Raw genomic sequence first — 27,476 nt, 5'->3', positions numbered from 1 at the left:
TGAGGGGAGCCCTGAAGCGAGGGAAGCATATGAAAGACTCAGACAAGATCAACAAAGAGAAAATAAAGATAATGGACGGAGGCGCTTACGTAGAGACCAGCGGCGGCTTCTTCACTTCCTTGCGGAAGCGGTTGGCTTTTGCGGCCGCCTCTTCCCGCTTGGTCGCGGCGGCCGCTCCCTTAAACTTCTTCGACCGGCCACCAAGTGTACTCGGCCCGGCCTGGCGCTTCTTCGCGCCGCCTTGAGCGTCCAAGACGGCGGAGGAACTTGCGCTTGGCTGGCTAGCCTTTGGCTTGTGACGCGGGGCGACTTCTTGTGACGCCCCAATACCGGAGCTTCAGTTGCCTTCCAGGGTTTCCGGGTTTCGTTGTGTGTTTTGTTTGGTTCTTTGCATTCATATTTGCTTCGTGTGCATTGCATCATGTCATCATGCCATCATGTAAGTTTTTTAAATTCAACTAAATAAATTGCATAGATCTGTTGATCTATTTAAATTGAGGGAACTCACATGGTGACTTCTCTATATAACATATCCTCCCAATATTTTAGGGAGCTATATTAAATATTCCATTAATTTGGAATCATCATAACACACGTGCAAAATAATTCCCATGTCTTTTCCTCTTCGAGTTTGACCTTCAAACCTTGCCAATATCTCTCACCTCTTTTATCGAGGCTCCTCTAAAAAAGCTCAGCCCATTTTAGAGTCCTTTCGAATGGGTTTCAAAATTCAAACATGTTGAATTAAATTCAATATGTGCGAATCCTTTTTTCTCCAAAAATCCTCTTGTCATTTTATTTAAATTCCTCACATTTTTGTGAGTCCAGAAATATTATCCCCATGCGCAAAATCCTTCCCTAACCTTCTGTTTGTTTTCCTCTCTCTAATTTCTTTTCTGTTAAAGAAAATAAGTTAGTTAAGAGAAGAGGGAGGGAGAAGGGAGCCCAGCCGCCTCTGGCCACTTGGGCCTCCTAGCAGCGCCGGCCTCCTAGGCCAGTTGCATCATGCCAGTTTTCCTAGCGCCCACTCCCACCTCTTGGGCCTAACCCACAAGACCGGCCTAACCTCCCTGAGGCCTCACAGCCCGCACCTAAACCTAACCCTCTCCCCGACCATAACCTCTCCCTCACGATCCCTCCCTCACACCTCGCGCCGCTAGGGAGAGCTTTGGCTCGATCCCATCTCACCTCTCCCTCTCGTCCTCAACTACCACTCGACCCACCTCTCCCTCTCGCTCCCACACGCATCGCTAGGGAGAGGTGGGTCGAGTGGTAGTTGAGGACGAGAGGGAGAGGTGAGATGGGATCGAGCCAAAGCTCTCCCTGGCGGCGCGAGGTGCGAGGGAGGGATCATGAGGGAGAGGTTATGGTCGGGGAGAGGGTTAGGTTTAGGTCTCCCTCTCGCTCCCACACACATCGCTAGGGAGAGGCGCTCCCCAGCATGCGCGAGCCCGCGCCCCCCCTCTTTCTCCCACCAGTGTCGCCGCCTTCCCCACTCCGGTAAGGCCGCCGCCCGCCGACGCCAAGCGCCGCCGCGCCTGAACCTTCCTGATGCCGCGATCCCGCCTTGCTGTTCGACAACCGGCGCCGCCGTCGGCGCCCCAGGGGCCATCACCATGACTTGCCTCCTCTCCTTCACGTCGTGACCCCCAAGCTCCTCTCCTACTCCGGCCTCGACCAGGCTATCCCGCCATTGCCAGCTGCTCTGGCGAGGCCATACCTCTCCTCTGTGTCACCCTTCTTCCCTTGCTCTGGCCCCTTCTTCTGCTCGACCCGAGGGCGCTCCTGCTTGGCGTGTTTGTGCGCCCGACGACGACCTCCACCGCGGCCCTGTTTGCGTGGAGCCCCTCCTCCACCACCAAGTGCCCGACAGCACCTCCTCTGTCCGCGTCCTGTGCTGCTGCTCCGCCCTGCCGCCTCTTCTCCTGGGTGCCCTTTTGGCCCTGCTGCCTCTGTCGTGGCCAAGACCACCCGGACGCCCGGACTCCTTTTGTTGTTGTTGTTGTTGTTGTTGTTGTTGTTTTTGTTGTTGTTGTTGCACACCAAGTCAGACATGCCTTGCCGCCTCCGCTACCTTGTCCGCTGTGCCCACGATCATGACTTCGAACCACCGTCCAAATATTTTTTTGTCGTTTGTTTTCATTCTTACTAGCAAAATGCCTGTTCGTTGCACGTAACATCAAGATGCATTTGTATGACTTGTTTATCTTGTGAGAGAAAAGGATGAACGAGGGAAGGCCTTATTTGCAAATGTGGAGAGTTTTGTGGGTACCTTTTTGCAAAATTGCCATAGTTTCTTTCCTATCCGTCAGATATAAATCGGACGGCCTATATTGCAGGATGGTAGGCACACCATCATCACCAACTCTATTTTTTATAAGAGTGTATTTTATAAGAGTGTAGATGTAGAGTAGATACAAGTCGACAGGTGGGCATGATGGTAGTGAGATATTGTGATGCAACACTAGAGGTGCCACATGGAGCGTTTAACTGGTCAACTAGTCATGTCATGAGAAAATACAGAGTTGTACGGTGAGCCCGTGAGTGTATAATAACCACTAAACATAAATGGTGACCGTAATGAGTGGATTCTGAAGTCCAATGTACGTATCGTACTTTCGCTTCAAATACAATGATCGTCATTGCATATATCGCGAGAGAAAGATGAAACATGCGTGAATTTTTTGGGGGCTTACTTTTAGAGGACCTGGAGATAGTTTTGTGTGCATACATGAAAGGGGCGTACAGGGGGGGTATGCGAAGGAGAGAGAGATGCTTTCTCTTTATTATGACTAAGTTTGTATATAGTATAAAAATATACAAATTCACAATGCGGAATAAATACCATTGTGGCACCATGCAATGCAAATTAGTGTTTGTACTCCTCCATATAACTTTGTAATGTTGTATATAAGTAGAAAATCTAAAATAATTTTTTGGCCACACTTTATTCAAAAGGAATGTTGCATGAGAAACAAACGTGAAGAGGGGGCTTCTTAGATCAATGGGGTACGTGATGTAACATGTGTGGATGCGTAGTTGATGCATTTGGCGGGGCCTAGAGAGGTATGTGTGTGTATTACGTATTCGAGAGAGGCATGGATAGAGGGGCCGATAGGGGGGCATGGGAGAGATAGCACGAGAAATGAGAATGGTCTAGAGAGAGAGACGAATATGACGTCACGACAAGAGATTCCATTCCCTTGAGTGTGTATATGCAAGGGGGAGGGAATAGAGGCACCAGGAGAAATTTTCTGTGTGTGTGGTGTTTGTGTTTGTATGTGTGGGTGTGAGAAGATAATGAGACGTGGGGGCAGAGGGTGCGTCACCGCATGAGGTCCGGTGGGTCGAGGTGAGGCCCTTCGTTCGGTTCCATCCTGCGCCACATTGGTCGGCCCGTGACGCATTTAGGAAGACCCATGGATGACTAGTCGTACAAGACAAAGATAGCAGAATTGTGAAGGACTTTGTGTCCACTGACAAAGCCGGCTAGGATTTGTAACCCTAGGTTCTCGGACTAAGGCAACCCCTTTATCTCTGATATTACTATTCATCCAACCTAACTTTAAGGGGCATCCTACAGAATGCTCTACTAGACTCATACTCGTCGATTTGGAAGAGAGGTGTGAGACAATGCGTGAGAGACAAGCGTAAAGATAATGTGCGTACATGAGACACGTAGGCATGTCCATGTATATAGAAAGGGTCGATGAGGATTGTGCGTGTGTATGTTTGCGAGAGGAAGAGTGCTTGTGATAAAGGTTAGTGGAAACAGTTGCTACTGGTTACGAGAGGGAGGGAGGGTTATATCTAGAGCATGTGTGCGAGAAAGACACCTTGGGAGAGAGTGTGTGAGCATGTGTGAGAGACCACCGATGGAGAGTGAAACTACACGTAAAAGACTGCTCTACACATTGATTAAAGATATAAATTGTATCCAAATATTAGGATGGGATCATGATATTTGCAATTCACGTAAGGAGCGGCCATTGATCCATCATACATCTAGATTATATCGAATTTGAGCATGTCTATGTTATTATTCGACACAATTGATCCACATACTTAGTATTTTGAACTCCGGCAATGCATCGCTTTAGCAATCGAATATAAACGTGATTATAGTTCATGTTGTGTGTGTAAAGCACATTATACATACGAAAGTTACACAATGGACATTATAAATAGCTACCTATGAACTAGCATACATTTGAATTCAACTTAAGGTGGTTTAAAAAATCGAATTCAACATGAATTCCATTCAATTATTTGAATTTGATATCATGGCATTTCTAAACCATACCTAAATTATGGGGGCACCAATCTTTGTTTTGATTTTGTACATAATAGCATATGTAGTTGTGTACAAAATAGATTCAAATTTAGCTCCTCCATTCCAAAATACTCGTAGTTATAGGATTTTCAAGTGTCAAAATTTCAAAAAGAAGCGGAAAATTTAATGAGGTTTTCAAACATACAAGGTCAAATATAACGTTGTCTATTTAGGTCAATCCTCATAGTTCAAGAGTACTCTAAACGTAAATGCTTGTGTTTGAAAATTTTGTACGAAGCGCCTCTACTCGCCCGAAATCGCGTGAGACCAATGTTTGGTAGTACAAGGAAATTACTATTCTAATAACTCTGACCCGTGAAACCTACCGGCCCGACGTCCAAAGGTCTAAACCGGGGTAGGTTTGTAGCTTCATCTAGACGCCACACAACCGCATCCGAAAAACATTCATACACAATGGCCGCCTAAGCACACATGCGCGCGGCCGAAATCACTCCCGCCCACTATTTGCGAGACCTGGGATTACCATCCTACCCCCGACCCGCAGTAGGTCCGAAATTTAAGAGGGGGGCAAAGTTTGTACTGTCCCCAAATTTCAAACAAGCGCGTCCCATCTTCTATTCAAAAAAGCCAAAAACAAGCGCGTCCCAGACCGAAACATGGTTCCCCCACCCGTCCGATTCCCCATTCGTACTCCGTGGGCGCTAAACTACCTCTCCACCAGCCGCGAAACCATGGCATCCTCCGTCCGCCACCCCATCCCACCCATCAACCGCCGCCCTCCTCCACCACGCCGGAGCCGATACCCGACGTCGTCGTCCACCGCAACCTCAACCGCAACGCCCTCCACGGCTAGTAGTTGAAGCCGAGGCTGAGCCATCCGTACCCGAGCCAGTTCAACCACGCCTTCCTGTGCCTCACCGCTGCCGCTCCAACTTCACCACCCTCCACCGCATCGGAGTTGTTCCTACTATGCCGTCCTTCGCCGCCTTGGATCTACTTCCCCTTCGCCGACATACGGCCATGGCAACACAGTCAACAATTTGGCCATGGGTTCATCCAAGCCTGAACCCTCCAGAACATTGGTTTCCTTGGTAAAAAGAAGAAGATCAGGGCGACATGTGGAGGTGACCACACCAGTAACCGAAAAAGGTACTCCTCTTCCCTTATTCGTGCAAATCTTACGTCTCTGCTTGCACAGTATTCATCCTACAGAAGACACTAGTTGACCGCTTCTTCTTGATACTAGATGTTCCTAGTAACTTGCGATGCACAAGGTTTCTCCTCATATACTATTTCACCTTAGCTAGAGGTCCATCGCCCCCCTGAATTTCAATTTCTGGCCAGTTGATTCCCAATTAACGGAAGCATTCCCCGACGTAACATGCGCTAGTACGCCTATTACGCCGGGGAAGCAGCGCCTTGGTGTTTATCTTAGGGGCGTGTGCGGCCTAGAGCTACTTGCGCCCGATATGGAGGTCGACCGGGATTATAGGGATGGCCTGGGGTCGCTGCCAAGCATGGTGGTGGTGTGAGGTCGATGGGAGGGCGGTGGCAGGGGTCTGGGCCGGTGGTCGCTGGCGGTTCGAGAAAGATCGTTAACAGTGACTGGCGGGAGGTAGACGAAGGCCATCTGCCCGTTCCTTATAGATCGGACAGTTCATTAAAAAAATCGACTGATCTATTTATTTTCAGTCGACTGTTATCTTAGATATGACCACATGTGGTGGTGTGCTGGAGGAGTACCTGCATTTCCTGTGCTCATATATTACAAAATCATGCGGAGTAGAATCTAATTTTGTTTGCCATGCAATGTTGTAGAGATATCATATGTCTCCTGTCATTTATTTTTCAGCCACCTGCTATCTGCTACTTTTACAGTGCACTAGTTCTGCACACACTTCACCTTTACTCTCACTATTGTGTTTTTACGCAAGGGTATTTCAGACGCTGCTATCATGAGGGAAGCCAAAAAGAAAAGAGAGAAGTCGCTCCAGCTTCGTATGCGGGTAGGCAAGACACATTACAGCGCTATAAAGGGTGCAGTGTCAGCAGAGGGAGACGGTAAACGTAGCTCTGGAGTTGATGACCTCGCTCGCAATGAACCACCATCCCAGGTGCTTGCTTTAACTTCGCGGTGTCATATGTGGTTGCATGTTCCATATGGTGTCTAGCTTGTATTCGAAAGGCCGAAGTTGGTAAGATAAGGAAAGATATTTTTTTACATGAACCACCATCCCGTGAGCACCAGAAGACAAATAGCTAGTCAGGGATCACCTGGAAGCCAAGTAAAAAGCTGCGATGGTGGCGAAGCAGCCCGCCTCACACCAGGCTCTCAGGTCCTAGATGATCATTCTCACCACTCCAGCCGGATGTCTAGCTTGTATTGCTTCCAATTTTGTTAAATTGCATCTGCTTAGCTTACACATTATACCTTTGAATACGACATGCCTTTCTGTTTTTGGTACATACTAGTACATCTGTGTATTAACCATGTTCTTACATCAAACTAATGTTCTTGTGTATCCCTCATCAATCACTTATGAGGAGGCAGGCAGGCAACGAGACTACTCCTCATTTAAAGAATGCAGCGTCAGCCTCCCGACATGATTCTCAAGAAACAGAAATGCTAGACGAAGATAGTGAACGTAGCTCTGTAGTTGATTACTGCATTTCCCCTACACTAGCATCGCAGGTGCTTGCTCTAACTTGGCAGCGCGATATGTGGTTGCATGTTGCATATGGTGTCTAGATTGTAATTCTTCCAATCTGGTTAAACCGCATGTGCTAGTATGCTTGGCTTATACGTTATACCTGTTAATGTGACATGTCTTCCTGTATTTAGTACATAGTACATCTGTCTATTAAGCATGTCCTTACATAAAACTATTGTTTTTTGTATCCCGCATCAATCAACATGACGAGACACCTTTAGTATATGTAGTGTGATATTAGTTGCATCTTTCATATGATTTATAGCATGCGCTAATTCTAATTTGTTGAAATTCCATTTATGATGGGACGCTTTTAACTTGGCAGAGTCATATTGGTTGCATCTTTCATGTGGTGTCTAGCTTGCATTACTTCTTATTTGCTGGAATGGTTTTTGCTTAGTTTACACAAACAATTGTGAACATGCCATGCCGTCCTGTTTTTCGTACATATTCCATCCTGGTATCATGTGTTTGCCTTACATCAAAGTAGTGATTGTCAGTATCATTCATGAATGAGTTCTGAAGAGAGAATTTTATTGCCTTTTCTTGTCGGATTTACTTGAAAATTCAAAATCAATAAAGCGGAAGGAAGTTGGCAAGGCAGCGGATAAAGGTGCTCCTTCCGAACGGAGGGCCTTTACAGTTTCTACTCCTCCACACGCACAAGATGATTTCCAAGACAACACATGCATAGACACTCAACAAAGCTGTGTTTATGATGAGCACGTCTCCCCTAGTGCAGCATCACTGGTGCTCCCTCTAACTTGGCATTGTTATATGTGGTTGCATGTTAAGTGTGATGTCTAGCTTGTATTGCTTCTAATTTTGTTGAATTCCATCTACTTACTTTACACATTATACTTGAATAAGACACGTGTTCCTGTTTCTAGAACATACAATATCTGTCTATCACACCATGTTCTTACATCAAATTACTACTGTTGTGTAACCTGCAACAATCACTTATCATAAGACACGTTTGACTTTGGAGTGTGATATAGGTTACATCTCACATTCTTTTCTAGCTTGCACTACTAATTTGTTGAAATGGCACTTATGACGAGACAATTTTAACTTGGTAGAGTGATATTCGTTGCATCTTTCATATGGTGTCTAGCTTTCATTGCTTCTAATTTTTTGAAATGCCTTCTCCTTAGTTTACACATCATAAGCTGTGAATATGCAATGGCACTAATGATGAGAGACCTCTAACATGGTAGTGTGATGTTGTTTGCATCTTGCATATGATTTATTTCTGGTACTGTTTCACATTTGTTTAAATGCCATTTATGATGAGACACTGTTAACTTGGCAGAGCGATATTTGTAGCATCTTTCATATGGTGTCTACCTTCCATTGCATTGCTTCTAATTTGGTGAAATGTCTTCTTCTTAGTTTACACATCATAGTTCTGTTATCTCTTCCGTCCTGTTTTTCATACATATTACATCCTCCTATCATGTGGTTGTCTAACATCAAAGTTCAGTTCGTCTGCATCACGCATCAATTTGTTCTGAAGAACTAAATTGTTATTCGTTTTTCTTGTCGGCTTGACTTAACATGGCATAGAGAAAGAGGAAGAAACACAGAATGGCAGGGAATGAGAAGCGGATGAATCCTGCAGATTCTGCTGGTACTGATGGTGCAATAGACGGTCAAAGTCTAGCGGAAAATTCTACAAACACAACATCCCATGCTACATGAGTTGCAAAAAAGCCAAACAGAAAAAATAGCTGCCACCAAACAAGCAGAGACAGCCCTAGTTCTTGCCACACCTACCACAGTACTACCAGCTGCACGACTTACTCGTGCATCAACTGAGCTAGCAGCACGTCCCAAGCTCCCTTGCCACCTGACACTACTTCTGAAGCACTCTTGACACAAGACGAGTTGGCAATATCAGATGAACCTTGTGAGCTTCAACAGCAAGAAGGTAGTTGGTGGAGTCAGGTTACAGTTAGATGCCTCTTCATATGTAGTCTCACAGTTTGATGTACAATAAAATTTCCTATGTTCATTGTTGGACTAGCACCTAGGCACAAGAGGAAACAAACATCAGGGATAATGCTCGATAGGTTAACTAAATCTAGAGGAGGAAGAATGGAGATCCATTTTGAGGCAGGTTTAAAAAGGTCACGTGATGCTACAGAGTCAGCCAAGTTAGTATCAGAGGAAGCGGTTGTCGTTAGGTGTCATGTACGTATCCTCCCAACATGGATTCAGTATAGGAATGACAAAGACGAAACCCAGTTCAACTCCTTCCTCGACCATTTATCTGTAAGTATGGTAATGTATGGGAACTAGTAATATCGTCTTGCTCTATCCCATACTTTCTAGGTTGCTGATAATGAGACTCCCTTAATTTTCAACAGATGAGGTTCAAGTGGGATAGCCAAGATAATGAAACCAGACAAGCTTGCACCCATGTTTCCAAGTCTACTCTGCTACAGTATCGGTATAACTTGAGGAAAACTCACATTGAAGGCAAGGCTAACAGTGAACTTGCCCAAACATCTCCAGTGGAAAATATATCGGATGATGACTGGAGGGGCATTGTTAAACACTAGTCTGATCCGAAGTATCTGGTACATTATATATATGTGATCAGATCACATGTTGAAGACCTATTTACGCATGTGCCACACAAATCTATCTTCTTGTAGGTGAACTGTTCAAAGAACAAGGCCAACCGTACGAAAGTGCAATTCCAACAGACGACAGGATCTCGTATCTATATTGCACACTGCGAGGCTCTTGTAATTAGCTGCCGTTTCACTCTTTTCGCTGTACCATATTATCAGCTCTATATTGACTTGTTCGAAATGCAGAGGAAAGCCCGCAAGGACCAAAAAGTACCTAAACCAAATGTTGTGGAAATCTTCAAGGAATGTCACACCAACAAGAAGAAGGGCATGACTACACCAGTCAAAGCCGCTAACTACAAAAAAAAAAAGAAACATCCATGACATTTTGGGCCAAACAATTTTTTTTTCTGTCATACATATGACACTTCTATGACGATAATTGTGACAAAACCCGGTATCATCATCGATGTGGTGGGCTCCTACTTCTATGACAAAAAATCATGACAGAAAATGGGCTTTTCGTCCTGGGCGGGCCGGAGACGCAGCTGCATGACATTCTTTGGGCCATCCATGACGGAAAAAAACGTGGTAGAAGCGAGGGCGAGGAAAATTTCAGGGAGTTCCCGGTTACGGTGGGAGGTCGGGGGCGGAGCGATGCGCGTTTCTCTCGTACACGTACATGCATGTGTGCGAGGCGTCGGCTCTAACTAAACCCGAGCGAGGCATTTGGCTCTAACTGAACCCGAGCGATTGCACTGCAGGCTGCGCGTTACTGAACCCGAGCGATCGATCGATGGCTATTAACTGAACCCGATCGAGCGATTCCTTCGCTACTGCTGCTAACTTAAGCCGATCAATGGGATGAACAGTGAGCGTTGCAGGGGGGGTTGGATGAACAATGAGCGGTGGCGTTGCCTCTGGATGAACATGACCCCGTGGTGTGGTGGAGGGCTGGATGAACAGTAGTTGGTGGAGGGGTGCCCGTGGAGGGGTGGATGAACAGTAGACGGTGGCGGGGTGGTTGAACAAGACCCCGTGGTGTGGAGGGCTGGATGAACAGTAGACGGTGGAGGGGTGCCCCTAGAGGGGTGGTTGAACATGACCTCGTGGTGTTGAGGGCTGGATGAACAGTAGATGGTGGAGGGGTGGTTGAACAGTAGCCGGTGGAGTAGCGCGCGGTGGAGGCTGGATGAACAGGAGGCCGTGGAGGCTGGATGAATAGGAGCCCGTGGAGGCTGGAGGAGGTCGGCGGTGGAGATGAACAGTATCCCGTGAAGTCCCATTTTGCGGTACGCCACACCCCTCCCAATGAACAGGACCCCCGTTTCGACCGTAGCGCTCCAACACAAGTCCGTTTCGTCCGTTTTGCGATACGCCACACCCCTCCCGATGAAATGGACCCCCATTTCAAATGTGGCCGGTCAAACACAAGGCCGTTTCCTCCGTTCTGCGGTACGCCAGGCCTCGTTTCCATCGCATGTCCCGTCCAAGCCCTCCCGATGAACACGACGCATTCTGTTGCCTCCCAATGAACACGACGCATTCCGTTGCCTCCCCATGAACACGACGACGACATTGTTTCTCCGTTCCGACCCAGCCATGTACACGAGCCCTGGCCGTACGTATGCATGAGTAGGCATTTGAGACCCCGCCCGTATGTACACATACGTGGTCGTATTTACTTTCTTGCACCCTGGCCGCTATACGTACGTGTACATGCTACGTGCGCGCCTCTACTACGACACATGCGCGCCTTTACATCGACCAGTATGTACGTACACGTTCGCGACCAGAATGACAACGCTACGTATGCTTTGACCAGGCGGGTCCCGACTGTCAGGCACTTCCTTGCCTGCGAAGATGTAGCTGGTGGATCCCAGCAGTCAGGGGGCGAATCGTTTTGTTTTTTTGCCCGGACGCACTTCCTTGCATGCGAAGGTGTAGTTGGTGGTCCCAGCAGTCAGGGGGCGAATCGTTTTTTTTCTGGACACACATTCTTGCATGTGAAGATGTAGCTCGTGGGTCCCAGCAGTCAGGGGGCGAATCATTTTTTACCTCCGGACAATTCCGGAACTCCTCGTGACGTCCAGGATCTCATCCGGGACTCCGAACAACTTTCAGATTACTGCATACTCATATCTATAGAACCCTAGCGTCACCGAACCTTAAGTGTGTAGACCCTACGGGTTCGGGAGACAAGTAGACATGACCGAGACGATTCTCTGGTCAATAACCAACAGCGGGATCTGGATACCCATGTTGGCTCCCACATGCTTCTCGATGATCTCATCAGATGAACCACGATGTCGAGGACCTAATCAATCCCGTACTCAATTCCCTTTGTCAATCGGTACGTTACTTGCCCGAGACTCGATCGTTAGTATCCCAATACCTTGTTCAGTCTCGTTACCGGCAAGTCACTTTACTCGTACCATAATGCATGATCCCGTGATCAACCCCTTGATCACATTGAGCTCATTATGATGATGCATTACCGAGTGGGCCCAGAGATACCTCTCCGTCATACGGAGTGACAAATCCTAGTCTCGATTCGTGCCAAGCCAACAGACACTTTCGGAGATACCTGTAATGTACCTTTATAGTCACCCAGTTGCGTTGTGACGTTTGGCACACCCAAGGCACTCCTACGGTATCCGGGAGTTGCACAATCTCATGGTCTAAGGAAATGATACTTGTCATCCAGAAAAGCTACAGCAAACGAACTACACGATCTTTGTGCCATGCTTAGGTTTGGGTCTTGTCCATCACATCATTCTCCTAATGATGTGATCCCGTTATCAATGACATCCCCAGGTCCATAGCCACGAAACCATGACTATCTGTTGATCAACGATCTAGTCAACTAGAGGCTCACTAGGGACACATTATGGTCTATGTATTCACACATGTATTACGATTTCCGGATAATACAATTATAGCATGAATAATAGACAATTATCATGAACAAGGAAATATAATAATCATTTTATTATTGCCTCTAGGGCATATTTCCAACAGTCTCCCACTTGCACTAGAGTCAATCATCTAGTTACATTGTGATGAATCAAACACCCATGGAATTCTGGTGTTGATCATGTTTTGCTCTAGGGAGAGGTTTAGTCAATGGATCTGCTACATTCAGGTCCATATGTACTTTACAAATCTCTATGTCTCCATTTTGAACACTTTCACGAATGGAGTTGAAGCGCCGCTTGATATGCCTGGTCTTCCTGTGAAACCTGGGCTCCTTGGCAAGGGCAATAGCTCCAGTGTTGTCACAGAAGAGAGTCATTGGGCCCGACGCATTGGGTATGACTCCTAGGTCGGTAATGAACTCCTTCACCCAGACTGCTTCTGTGCTGCCTCCGAGGCCGCCATGTAATCCACTTCACATCTAGATCCCGCCACAACGCTTTGCTTGCAACTGCACCAGCTTACTGCCCCACCATTCAAAATATACACGTATCCGGTTTGTCACTTAGAGTCATCCAGATCTGTGTCGAAGCTAGCATCGACGTAACCCTTTACGATGAGCTCTTCGTCACCTCCATAAACGAGAAACATTTCCTTGGTCCTTTTCAGGTACTTCAGGATATTCTTGACCGCTGTCCAGTGTTCCATGCCAGGATTACTTTGGTACCTTCCTACCAAACTCACGGCAAGGTTTACATCAGGTCTGGTACACAGCATAGCATACATGATAGACCCTATGGCCGAGGCATAGGGGACGACACTCATCTTTTCTCTATCTTCTGCCGTGGTCGGGCATTGAGCCAAGCTCAATCTCGTACCTTGCAATACATGCAAGAACCCCTTCTTTGACTGATCCATTTTGAACTTCTTCAATATCTTGTCAAGGTACGTACTCTGTGAAAGACCAATCAGGCGTCTCGATCTATCTCTATAGATCTTGATGCCTAATATATAAGCAGCTTCTCCAAGGTCCTTCATTGAAAAACACTTATTCAAATAGGCCTTTATGCTTTCCAAGAATTCTATATCATTTCCCATCAACAGTATGTCATCCACATACAATATGAGAAATGCTACAGAGCTCCCACTCACTTTCTTGTAAATGCAGGCTTCTCCATAAGTCTGCATAAACCCAAACGCTTTGATCATCTCATCAAAGCGAATGTTCCAACTCCGAGATGCTTGCACCAGCCCATAAATCGAGCGTTGGAGCTTGCACACCTTGTCAGCATTCTTAGGATCGACAAAACCTTCCGGGTGCATCATATAGAATTCTTCCTTAAGGAAACCATTAAGGAATGCCGTTTTGACGTCCATTTGCCATATCTCATAATCATAGAATGTGGCAATTGCTAACATTATTCAGAAGGACTTCAGCTTCGCTATAGGTGAGAAAGTCTCATCGTAGTCAACCCCTTGAACTTGTCAATAACACTTAGCGACAAGCCGAGCTTTATAGATGGTCACATTACCATCCGCGTCTGTCTTCTTCTTAAAGATCCATTTATTTTCTATGGCTCACCGATCATTGGGCAAGTCAGTCAAAGTCCATACTTCGTTTTCATACATGGATCCTATCTCAGATTTCATGGCTTCCAGCCATTTGTCGGAATCCGAGCCCGCCATCGCTTCTTCATAGTTCGAAGGTTCACCATTGTCTAACAACATGATTTCCAAGACAGGGTTGCCATACGACTCTGGTGCGGAACGTGTCCTTGTGGACCTACGAAGTTCAGTAGCAACTTGATCTGAAGTTTCATGATCATCATCATTAACTTCCTCTCTAGTCGGTGCAGGCACCTTAGGAACATTTTCCTAAGTTGCGCCACTTTCCGGTTCAAGAGGTAATACTTCATCAAGTTCTACTTTCCTCCCACTTACTTATTTCGAGAGAAACTCTTTCTCTAGAAAGGAGCCATTCTTGGCAACAAAGATCTTGCCTTCGGATCTGAGGTAGAAGGTATACCCAATAGTTTCTTTAGGGTATCCTATGAAGACGCATTTTTCCGACTTGGGTTCGAGCTTTTCAGGTTGAAGTTTCTTGACATAAGCATCGCATCCCCAAACTTTTAGAAACGACAGCTTAGGTTTCTTCCCAAATCATAATTCATACGGTGTCGTCTCAACGGATTTTGACGGAGCCCTATTTAAAGTGAATGCGGCAGTGTCTAAAGCATAGCCCCAAAATGATAGCGGTAAATCGGTAAGAGACATCATAGATCGCACCATATCTAATAGAGTGCGATTACGACGTTCGGACACACCATTACGCTGAGGTGTTCCAGGCGGCGTGAGTTGTGAAACTATTCCACATTTTCTTAAGTGTGTGCCAAATTCGTGACTCAAGTATTCTCCCCCACGATCTGATCGCAAGAACTTGATTTTCCTGTCACGTTGATTCTCAACCTCACTCTGAAATTCCTTGAACTTTTCAAAGGTTTCAGACTTGTGTTTCATTAAGTAGACATACCCATATCTACTTAAGTCATCAGTGAGGGTGAGAACATAACGATAGCCATCGCGAGCCTCAACACTCATTCGACCGCACACATCAGTATGTATGATTTCCAATAAGTTGGTTGCTCGCTCCATTGTTCCTGAGAATGGAGTCTTGGTCATCTTACCCATGAGGCATGGTTCGCATGTGTCAAATGATTCGTAATCAAGAGACTCTAAAAGTCCATCTGCATGGAGCTTCTTCATGCGTGTGACACCTATGTGACCAAGGCGGCAGTGCCACAAGTATGTGGGACTATCATTATCAACCTTACATCTTTTGGTATTCACACTATGAATATGTGTAGCATTACGCTCGAGATTCATTAAGAATAAACCATTCACCATCGAAGCATGACCATAAAACATATCTCTCATATAAATAGAACAACCATTATTCTCGGATTTAAATGAGTAGCCATCTCGTATTAAACAAGATCCTGATACAATGTTCATGCTCAAAGCTGGCACTAAATAACAATTATTGAGGTTTAAAACTAATCCCGTAGGTAAATGTAGAGGTAGCGTGCCGACGGCGATCACATCGACCTTGGAACCATTCCCGACGCGCATCGTCACCTCGTCCTTCGCCAGTCTCCGCTTATTCCGCAGCTCCTGCTTTGAGTTACAAATGTGAGCAACCGCACCGGTATCAAATACCCAGGAGCTACTACGAGTACTGGTAAGGTACACATCAATTACATGTATATCACATATACCTTTTGTGATGCCGGCCTTCTTGTCCGCTAAGTATTTGGGGCAGTTCCGCTTCAAGTGACCACTTCCCTTGCAATAAAAGCACTCAGTCTCGGGCTTGGGTCCATTCTTTGGCTTCTTCCCGGCAGCTTGCTTACCGGGCGCGGCAACTCCCTTGCCGTCCTTCTTGAAGTTCTTCTTACCCTTGCCTTTCTTGAACTTAGTGGTTTTATTCACCATCAACACTTGATGTTCCTTTTTGACTTCTACCTCTGCTGATTTCAGCATTGCAAATACCTCAGGAATGGTCTTTTCCATCCCCTACATATTGAAGTTCATCACAAAGCTCTTGTAGCTTGGTGGAAGCGACTGAAGGATTCTGTCAATGACCGCGTCATCCGGGAGATTAACTCCCAGCTGAGTCAAGCGGTTATGCAACCCAGACATTTTGAGTATGTGCTCACTGACAGAACTATTTTCCTCCATCTTACAGCTGAAGAACTTGTCGGAGACTTCATATCTCTCGACCCGGGCATGAGCTTGGAAAACCATTTTCAGCTCTTCGAACATCTCATATGCTCCGTGTCGCTCAAAACGCTTTTGGAGCCCCGGTTCTAAGCTGTAAAGCATGCCGCACTAAACGAGGGAGTAATCATCAACACGTGTCTGCCAAGCGTTCATAACGTCTTGTTCTGCAGGGAGAGCAGGTGCTTCACCTAGCGGTGCTTGTAGGACATAATCTTTCTTGGCTGCTATGAGGATGATCCTCAGGTTCCGGACCCAGTCCGTATAGTTGCTGCCATCGTCTTTCAGCTTGGTTTTCTCTAGGAACGCGTTGAAGTTGAGGACAACGTTGGCCATTTGATCTACAATACATGTTGTAAAGATTTTAGACTAAGTTCATGATAATTAAATTCATCTAATCAAATTGTTCAATGAATTCCCACTTAGATAGACATCCCTCCAGTCATCTAAATATAACATGATCCGACTTAACTAGGCTCTGTCCGATCATCACGTGAGACGGACTAGTCAACATCGGTGAACATCTTCATGTTGATCGTATCTTCTATACGACTCATGCTCGACCTTTCGGTCTTCTGTGTTCCGAGGCCATGTCTGTACATGCTAGGCTCGTCAAGTCAACCTAAGTGTTTGCATGTGTAAATCTGTCTTACACCCGTTGTATGTGAACGTTGGAATCTATCACACCCGATCATCACGTGGTGCTTCGAAACAATGAACTGGCGCAACGGTGCACAGTTAGGGGGAACACTTTTTTGAAATTATTATGAGGGATCATCTTATTTACTACCATCGTTCTAAGTAAACAAGATGCAAAAACATGATAAACATCACATGCAATCAAATAATAGTGAAATGATATGGCCAGTATCATATAGCTTCCTTTGATCTCCATCTTGGGGCTCCATGATCATCTTGTCACCGGCATGACACCATGATCTCCATCATCATGTCTCCATGAAGTTGCTCACCAACTATTACTTCTACTACTATGGCTAACGCTTTAGCAATAAAGTAAAGTAATTACATGACGTTTATGTTGACACGCAGGTCATAAATAAATAAAGACAACTCCTATGGCTCCTAGCGGTTGTCATACTCATCGACATGCAAGTCGTGATTCCTATTACAAGAACATGATCTCATACATCACATATATATCATTCATCATTCATCACAACTTTGGCCATATCACATCACAAAACACTTGCTGCAAAAACAAGTTAGACGTCCTCTAATTGTTGTTGCAAGTTTTTACGAGGCTGCAATAGGGTTCTAGCAAGAACGTTTTCTTACCTACGCCAAAACCACAACATGAATTGCCAATTTCTATTTACCCTTCATAAGGACCCTATTCATCGAATCCGATCCGACTAAAGTGGGAGAGACTGACACCCGCCAGCCACCTTATGCAACTAGTTCATGTCAGTCGGTGGAACCGGTCTCACGTAAGCGTACGTGTAAGGTTGGTCCGGGCCGCTTCATCCCACGATGCCGCCGAATCAAGATAATACTAGTAACGGCAAGCAAATTGGCAATATCGATGCCCACAACTACTTTGTGTTCTACTCCCGCAGAGTAACTATGCATAGACCTAGCTCATGATGCCACTGTTGGGGAACGTTGTAGAAAACAAAATTTGTTTCCTACGTTTCACCAAGATCAATCTATGGAGTCAACTAGCAACGAGAGGAGAGTGCATCTACATACCCTTGTAGATCGCGTGCGGAAGCGTTCAAGAGAACGGGGATGATGGAGTTGTACTCGCCGTGATCCAAATCACCGATGACCAAGTGCCGAACGGACGGCACCTCCGCGTTCAACACACGTACGGAGCGGATGACGTCTCCTCCTTCTTGATCCAGCAAGGTGGAAGGAGAGGTTGATGAAGATCCAGCAGCACGACAGCGTGGTGGTGGATGCAGCAGTGATCTCAGCAGGGCTTCGCCGAGCTTCTGCGAGAGGGAGAGGTGTAGCAGGGGAGAGGGAGCCGCCAAGGATTGACGTGCGGGAGTTGCACAATCTCATGGTCTAAGGAAATGATACTTGTCATCCAGAAAAGCTACAGCGAACGAACTACACGGTCTTTGTGCTATGCTTAGCTCTGGGTCTTGCTCATCACATCATTCTCCTAATGATGTGATCCCGTTATCAATGACATCCCCATGTCCATAGCCAGGAAACCATGACTATCTATTGATCAATGAGCTAGTCAACTAGAGGCTCACTAGGGACACATTGTGGTCTATGTATTCACACATGTATTATGATTTCCGGATAATACAATTATAGCATGAATAATAGACAATTATCTTGAACAAGGAAATATAATAATCATTTTATTATTGCCTCTAGGGAATATTTCCAACACCCATGACCGAGCCCGCGTCATTAGAGGCATGGCTACAGTAATCTACCGCCGGCAAGACCCGCCCGCGGCGGACGCGGCCTGTCGGCTCCGTACCGAGCCAGTCGGTGGGCCACAGGAGTTGGCGGATAAGACGGCGGCCAGAGAGACTGACGGCTGGGCCCGCGTCCAGCCGGATTACCATTGTACCCCTGGGGGGTAGGCCTATATAAACCCTCCAGGGCACCCATGCAAAGGGTGGGAATCCATTAGCACTAGATCAGATCATATAGGAAGGAGAGAGCTAGCCTTGCCTTCTGCTACCTCCAGAAAATAGCTCAAGGAGCAACCGTGTACACACTTTGCCATAGTGATCATGCGGAGACCCCGCAGAGCAGCAGTAGGGGTATTATCTCCACGGAGAGCCCCGAAGCTGGGTAAGATTCGCCGGCGTGCATGCCTTCGCCTTATCCCATTTCCAGGCACCGGCGACGTTCTACTCGCCCCCACCATGATAAGCCATCCTTTGGCATATGTCGCACCTAACCCCCGACATTTGGCGCCCACCATGGGGCCTGGTGCACCGTCGTCCGGAGACCTGCTCTGGACGGGAACCCTTTTCCTCCCTGGCGAGCGCAACTAGCCTGGCACGCCAGACGGAGTTTGCACCGACGCGCTGCACGGCGCTGAGATCACCTGCGCAGCCAGCTGCCTCGCCGACACTACTAGGGAAAACCTTATACACAGAATCTTAGCAGCAGCGCGGCATAAAAATAGGCGCTGCTGCTAAGTAGTAGCATTGCGGCTACGGAAAGCTCGCTACTGGTGTAAACTTAGCAGTAGCGCGTGACTCTTAAACCACGCTGCTACAAAAATCCACCGACAGTACACAACGACATAAGTTTACCAGTAGCGTGGTGCCAGGGAGCGCGCTGCTGCTAATGCCATAGTAGCAGCATGCTATTTTGTCACCTAGCTGCAGCTAATTTTGAAATTGTGCACACGGTTGGCCCGTTTAGCAGTAGCGCGTGACAGGAAAGCGCGTTGTTGCTACGCTCTTAGCAGCAGCGCGCTTTCTCTCCCGCGCTACTGCTAAGACGCAGCACCCACCACCTTTTCCACCTCCCCTCCCATCTCCTCTCCTCCCTTTCCCCTACCTCCCACATCCTCCCTCTCTCACTCTTCTTCTTCCTCAATACTTCTCCCCCCATTACTCTCCCTCTTCTACCTACCTTTCTCTCTCTTCATTACTCCTAGCTATAACTACACCACCTCCATTAATTCATCTCCTTTCTCTTTTTCCTCCCCCTCCACTAGTTGAAGTTGTCTCCTCCCAAGTTAGCTCGCTAGGTAGATGTAGCATTTAGTTAAGTGACCTATTTGCCCCTAACTAGATCTTTCTTTGTCAAGAAGAGCTTTGTGCACTTTTGACCTCCCTACATCATCATCTCCACCGTGTGCTCGATCTCGAGATAGAGGTGTGATTAATATTTCATGCTTTTGCAAAATGGAAATATATGTTCCTATTTTGTATACACACTTAATTAGCCATTATTATGCATGGGTCCAATGACGTAATATATATATGTTCCTATTTTGTATACACACTTAGCCATTATTATGCAAGGGTCCAATGATGTAATATATATGTTCCTATTATGCTGAGGAAAAGAAAAAAGGGAAACTGGTTATAGCAGTAGCGCTTTAGTGAAAAAGAGCTACAACTAGTCAAGGTAGGAGTAGCGGTTTCTGCAGAAAATCGCTATAGCTGCTTGTAATAGTAGTAGCGCGTTTCGTGTAAACGCGCTACTGCTACGTCCACTTAACCCAAAATTCTCCCTCTCCCTGCTTCATCCCACCTCTTTTCCCCCAAATCCCCACTCTCTCTTCCCCGGCCCCGTCACACCGCCGTGCCCGCCCCTGACCTCGGCGCGCTCGCCCCCGACCTCGCCGCCCCCGACCCCGCCGCGCCCGACCCCGGCGCGCTCGCCCCCGACCCCGCCGCCCCCGACCTAGGCGCGGTCGCCCCCGGCGCCGGCGCTCGCCCCCGACCCGCCGGCCCTCGCCTCCCTCCTCTGCTTCCTCCCCTCCCAACCTCGGCCGTCGTCGGGCCTGCCTCCTCGCCCTGCACCCTCTGTAAACCACCCCCCTCTCTCTCTGCTAGCTAGGGTTAATTTACTTAGGTTTTAGTTATGTTAATTAGGTTATCCATTTAGTTATGAATTTAGATAGGTTTCAAAATTTGCTGAATTTATATGCAAGTTTGAACTGGACATGTGATATGTGGATATGTCATGTTTTGGACATGTCATGTTTTGGTAAATGATCCGAGTTGCCTATGTTACGCCGGAATGTTGATTCATTTCTGTTCCGGTGAATTTCAGGCGCTCGATATGTCCATTTTTTAGCAAAGGTCATGCCGAAATTTCTCATGAATAAAGGCATGATTTGTGCTACATAGTTGGCATATCGAGTGCTGGCACATAGATTTCTTTTTTATCTCATTTCTCATTTATTCATACTTTTAGAAATAAATGAGGACACTTAATCGTAGGAAACATGTCGAACAACGAAGAAACTGGGCCTTCTGACCAAGATGCAGATGAGATGGATTATGAGGGTGAACAAGACTACCTCAACTTTTTGACTGCTAAGGAAGGTTTGCAGGTCCGTCTTGATGATGGTACTGACGCCGACACCGACACTGACGGTGCCGGCACCGATGGCGGCACCGAGACCGGTGGGGAAGGTACCGCCGGGGAAGATACCGGCGCCGATGCCGGTACCGAAAAGAGGCATAAGAAGCAGAGGATACGAAAACCTAACAAACTAGGGATTGGACGACTTGTGATCACAAAGATGGCACCTGGCAAGTTTGAGCCGTTAGAGCCGGAAGAACCTCGCAAGTGCTATGGGAACCAAGTATGATGCATCCTATGGGAATGCGCGAGCATCAATGACGATGAATTAAGGAGTAAAGAACATTTGACGCAGTTGCTCCTAACGAAGTTGCACAAGATTTTCAAGTTCCCCGATCGGGATGATAACGTAGAACAACCGTGGGATGATCCAAAGATGAAAAAGATTAACAATCACGCCATGGGCATGTTCAGAAATGATTTGGCCTCCTGGAAATCGAGGGTGAAACGAGATATTGAGGCTAAGGAACCCCTGTCCAAGATTCTAGAGGAAAATCCGACACTTACGGAAGAGGAGTTCGAAAAGTTCAAGGACACTTGCGCTACCGAGGATGCCAAGGCTAAGGCTGCGAAATTCAAGAGCCTTCAGCAAAGGAACACGGGGAAGCATCGCCTCGAAAGCCGTGGCTACCTCGGTAAAAGGCCCATATGGGATAAGGAGGACGTGGAACGTGAAGCCGCGGGTCTCCCATACCCCTTCGCGAAGTTCACCAACCCCTTGGAGCATGACTTCATCAGGGCCCGCTACAAGTGGTACAGGGAGAAAAAGGTTTTTTACACGGACAAGATCATGAGGAAATTGATTAGACTACTGGAGAAGCAACACGAGCTTGCAGCCAAAAACCCTACTTCTTCGATGAGGCCCAAGTGGGACACCCCTCTCAACCGGGCCTTGAACGAACTTAAGGGACTCCCTTTGGGCCAGCGGCCGCAATATGGTCGTGTGCACGGCGCTGGAGATGGCTCCACGTGGAAGGTGTTTTACAACGAGGGCTCGGAGGCCAAGAAGCAGAAAAAGAAGTTTAGTCAGGCGGACATCGACGCGAAGGTGAAGCTTGCGGTCGAGAAAAAAGCAGCTGAGGATGCGAAAAAAGCAGCCGAGGACAAATATGAGTTGTTACAGCAGGCAGTCAATGCAGCTGTAACTGCCTGCAGAAATGATTTCGCTACTAACTTGGTTCCAGTTATCATCAACTGGACAAAGGAAAATCCAGACGAGACGGTACATGATTTCCCGTTGCCCAGTTTCAATAGGAGCAACTCCATGAACAACAACATCATCGCACCATCACTTGCCCACGCAACCGGGCATCCTCTTGCAGCCGCTCCCGCTCATAGCAGCCCGTCCTCAGTCTCTGGCGCGCTCGGTGGGCCTTCGTCTTTGGCTGAGCTCGACGCCATCACGGTAATTACATGTCGCATCACCATATATATATAATATTCCATTTTTGTTGCCTTTCGGATGTTTTACGCCACAGACATATGTGTTTGCAGGCGAAAGAAACCCCGTGCACCATACTCTACTTGATCAAAGGCCAGAAGGTGGATGTGGGAAAGGGGATGATAATGGACCCCTTGCAACCCACGTTCCACAACCAGCCGATCCCTGCTGGGCACTTCAGGGTTAGCTTGTCCAGTGTGAAATCGGGGCACGAGGATTTGCCTCCTCCAGTACAGCATGTGGGTGCGGATGATGAGACCCCGCCGCGGATTGGAAGCTGCAAGGGTTGGGTGCTGCTATGGCCGAAGAATCTTATTCGTTTGGATCCGGCCGAGAGCACACCAATAACCACACATCAACAATCATGTGTGGAGACCACCACCCCGCCTACGCAATTACCAGCTCCTGTAGTGCCGGGTGAGAGCGGCGGACGACATGATGAAGGGGGTACAATAGTGCTGGCTGATGTAATTTGTCCTGTAGAACAGAAAATGGATGATGAGACGAAGGTCGACCCTATGGATTTCCTCAATACAAACGCGTATGACTGTGACATAGAATTGATGAGTCAACCATATGACGAATCGGGCTATTAGCTTGCTAATGAGGATATCGATGATATGCCCAGGCAGGAAGGTCGTAGCAGGGATTGCAAAAAGTCTCTCTTCATGAAATCCTCACAGGACACGCCTGAAGATGCCGCCTCAACACAGGCTCAACTATCCCAGCGCGAGGGTCGTACATTACTTAGCCCGGGAACACTGGGGCAGGGGTTAAGGAAGGGTCTAGAAGGTGTGCCCAAGAAAAAGGAGAGAAAGAGATGGGGGAAGATAGCTGCCTCCAAACAAGCCAGAGCACATAGCAGCCAAACGATGCATTCTGAAGAGCGTGTACCCGTGAAAGGTGCGTCCATGTTCCATCTCACGGGCGAGCCAATGCTACCGCCGAAACCGTTGGAGGCACCCGTGAAAGGAGACTGCACGACCATGTGCTGTCGACTGAGAAAAGCCTACTAGCCTCAAAGGATCCAGGATATCCGACATACGCGGCTCGTGTGCCTGAGGGGAAGTGCTACATCGAGACACGGCCCGCGGAGGTGTTCTTCCTGCGGTTTGACCATATCTTTGAGATGTTTCTGAGAAGGCGGCTCGATTTTACAATCGTCCGCCTTTTTGCACTACATATGAGCTCTGTCATGAACAGTGAAGAAGTCTTGCAAATCTGTGTGGCGAATCCATACTACATGCACGAGTCTTTCTTGAGTCTCGGCGACTTTGAGCGTGAAACTGCTAGGGACTACCTCCAAAACTTCATGGTACAGAATAAGGACCGGGAAATTGTCCTCGTGCCTTATCATCCAAAGTAAGTCAGTTTCGAACAACCCTTTCATACATTTCAATCATTCCTTCTCTCTCTATGGGGAATAATTTGAGGTGTCTTTTCTCCGCAGCAACGGGCCCGCCATCCTTATCTTTCTTTATTCGCAAGTCTCCCACGACGTGTATTTTGATCCTTCCAGAGACTACGAGAAAAAAGACTACACCCACATAATGAATATTCTAGATGATGCTCTCCAAGGCTTCAGCTTTAGAGGTGGCCACATGCAGATCAGGAAACAAAGGAACAAGAAGATGGGTTTCGCGCATAAAACTAACTTCTCCTGCATCCAAGTCCCAAAACCAAGCAAGAAGGATGGATTGTACATCCTCCATCTCATGATTCAGTTCAACAAGGATCACCAAAAGCTTCGCATGAGAAGCAGAAATGATGATCATATCCACAAGTGGCTAGAATCTCATGGAGAAGCGGATTATAAACTTAGAGATGACTTCTTTCGCATCCAAAGCGACATTGTGTCGATCATCATGAAAGAAGTCGTCGATGAGAAGGGGATGTTCCACCATGGAACTATATCGCGAGCTGACGTCCGAACTCGCATAGGCATGCAACGTCTAGACCTCACACCGTTCAAGAAGCTAGGGTCCATCCTCGATGATATGGAAGGATGGAACTTCTAGTGATTTATGATGCCGATGATGATGATATGTCTCGGTTGAACTTGTATACTATTTGTAGCGATGCAACTTTGTGATATCCACGGTCCCTGCCAAACTTGCGTAACGCTACTTTGTTAGTTTGCATAGGATGACCTGCGTACCTCTAGTTAATTAATTTGCGTACTGTATGTTGCATCTAGTTGCTAACCCTTTCTTTTTTGGTGTTCTCTAGTATATGATTGTAGATCCTCTTCATGAACATGCGTCTCTAACAGGTACCTAGTTTCTTGATGGCGAGATGGAACTGCTATGTCGTGTACAAAGGGAAGGTTCCGGGGGTGTACAATGAGTGGCATGAGTGTCAGGCACAAGTGAATGGGTTCTCGAACGCCAGCCATAAAGGCTTCAAAAGCAGACAAGAAGGAGAAGCTAGTTACTTGAGGTTCACGCTAGCGCGAGAGAGGACTTGTAACCGCCATCTCATGTACTGCATAGTTCCGCTCTCACTCATAGTGATAGCTCTTCTTGCGTATACCTTTGTTTAGATGGATGACGTTGTAGTTGCAAGTATTCGAGACTTGCATGTATCGCTATTTTCGAGATGATGACAAGATACCACTTTGTGTTGGATGATGATTATGACGGGACTATTTGTATGTATATGCTATGATTACATTTGTGGTCTCGCAGGCATTTGTATGTGTATCATGATGACATTTTTATGTGCTAAAGATTCTTCTATAAAGCCTGTTCAAATACAAAACAAATATGCCGAAAAAAACCCCAAAAAACTACTAAAATTAGCAGTAGCGAGTGGAGAAAAGTTAGCATCAGCGTGGTTGTAGCAGTAGTGCGCACAGGGGAAGCACGCTATAGCTATTAGCAGCAGTGAGGTTCCTTTAAGCGCGCTGCTGCAACACTTGTGTCGCAGTAGCGCGGGTGGACCAGCGCTACTGCTATCCGTTAGCTGTAGCGCCTTATTAGTAGCGCCGGCCCCCGCGCTACTAAAACGCCGAAAACCCGCGCTGTTGCTAGGCTTTTCCCTAGTAGTGCGATCTTGTCGGCGAGGTTCGCCTCTCGGACGAGCCTGCATCCGACGCAGGCACGGGCGGCCCCGAGAGCCTCCTCGCGGGCCTCCTTGACCAACTCCACGTCGTCGGCGAGCCTGTTGTGGACTTGGAGTCTGTAGGCTCCACCGACCCGATGCTTGTCAACTCCGACACCGCGTCGCTCGACGCGTTCCCCACCAACGTGGTGGTCTACGATGAGCCGCTCCCTCACACGGCGAGTGACGGAAGCACCGTCACAGAGGTGCTCGTCATCGGTCATGACGAGCCTCCTGGCGGACGAGCGCATGACCCACTTGGCGCGGCACTGCAAGACTTGACCGCACCCATTCCGGAAGACGCTAATGCGGAGACGTTGGAGGCGCACCGCCTTCAGCTCGTCGAAGGCGCGAAGAAGCTGGCTAGCATGACAAGCTTGTCAGAAGCCTACCAGCGTGAGATGGATCGCGCTGTAGGTGGCTCGCCAGCCCCAATTGGGCCCAGCCGCGTAGGCGCGGTCCAGCAGTGCGGTGTGGCCATTGCCAACCTATTCGGGGCAAATCGCCCTGTGTACGCCACGCCTGCAGAGAACATTCGAGCCGCCCAGGCGGCGGACGAGCTGGACAACTTCGAGGGTGAAGAGCGCCGCCTGATGGCGGAGCGAGTCCAGCGGCTCCTCGACGCGACTGCTGCACAGAATGAGGCCGCTGCCGCATAGAGGCGCTGCAGCGACAAAACGACGACCCGCCTCCACGCCGAGACCAAGGCGCGACGTCTCGGACGCCGATTGGCGGAGCCCGAGGAAGGAAAGACAAGGATCCGGCTGTCAGCCGCAGTCGGACACACATTACCATAGAGTGCGACCAAGACGGCCGCCCAAGAGCAGTAGAACGACGGGACGACTATCCGCCTCCTCCTCCTCGCAAGGAAAGGCAAATCTCCCCGCCGCCTGTTGACCATCCAACTCTCGGCGACCGCCTTGGCCGCCGAGAGGGAGTCGGAGAAAATGACGCCCGCTATCGGATCGACCGACTTCACCGATCCTTGGTGCTGGAAGAAGAAGACAAGTTGGGTCCGCCTTGTTTCAGGCCCCGCATTCGAGACGAGCCCTTTCCCAAAGGGTTCACGCTCCCAAGAGACACGCCCAAGTACACCGGCTCCGTGAACCCAGAGGACTGGCTGGTTGACTACTCCACGGCCGTCAACATAGCGAACGGCAACAAGCATGTTGCCGTAAAATACGTTCCCCTCATGCTCCAGGGCACGGCTCGGACATGGTTGAACAGCCTGAAGCCCCGCAGCATCAACAGCTGGGTCGACTTCACCGATGCATTCGTCCGCAACTTCACAAGCACGTACAAGCATCCTCCCAAACCTCGCCAGCTTTCCTTGTGCGTGCAAGGCCCCAACGAGTCGACTCGCTACTACCTCACGTGTTGGGCCGAGCTCCGGAACTCTTGTGAGGGCGTGCACGAGGTGCAGGCTATCGAGTACTTCACCGCCGGGTGCAGAGAAGGCACCCTCCTCAAGCACAAGCTGCTTTGCGACGAGCAAGAAACCCTCGATGAGCTGCTGATCATAGCAGACAAGTATGCCACGGCCGACACCTCCGTGAAGGCGGAGATTCAAGTTAGTGCGACTGGCAAAGTGGCCCCTCAGAGGCTCC

Source organism: Triticum urartu, chromosome 5A, assembly GCF_056163025.1.
Source record: "Triticum urartu cultivar PI428250 chromosome 5A, HENAU_Tu73, whole genome shotgun sequence".
In the NCBI taxonomy this organism is placed as follows: Eukaryota; Viridiplantae; Streptophyta; class Magnoliopsida; order Poales; family Poaceae; genus Triticum; species Triticum urartu.
Note: the sequence above shows the minus strand (reverse complement) of the source record.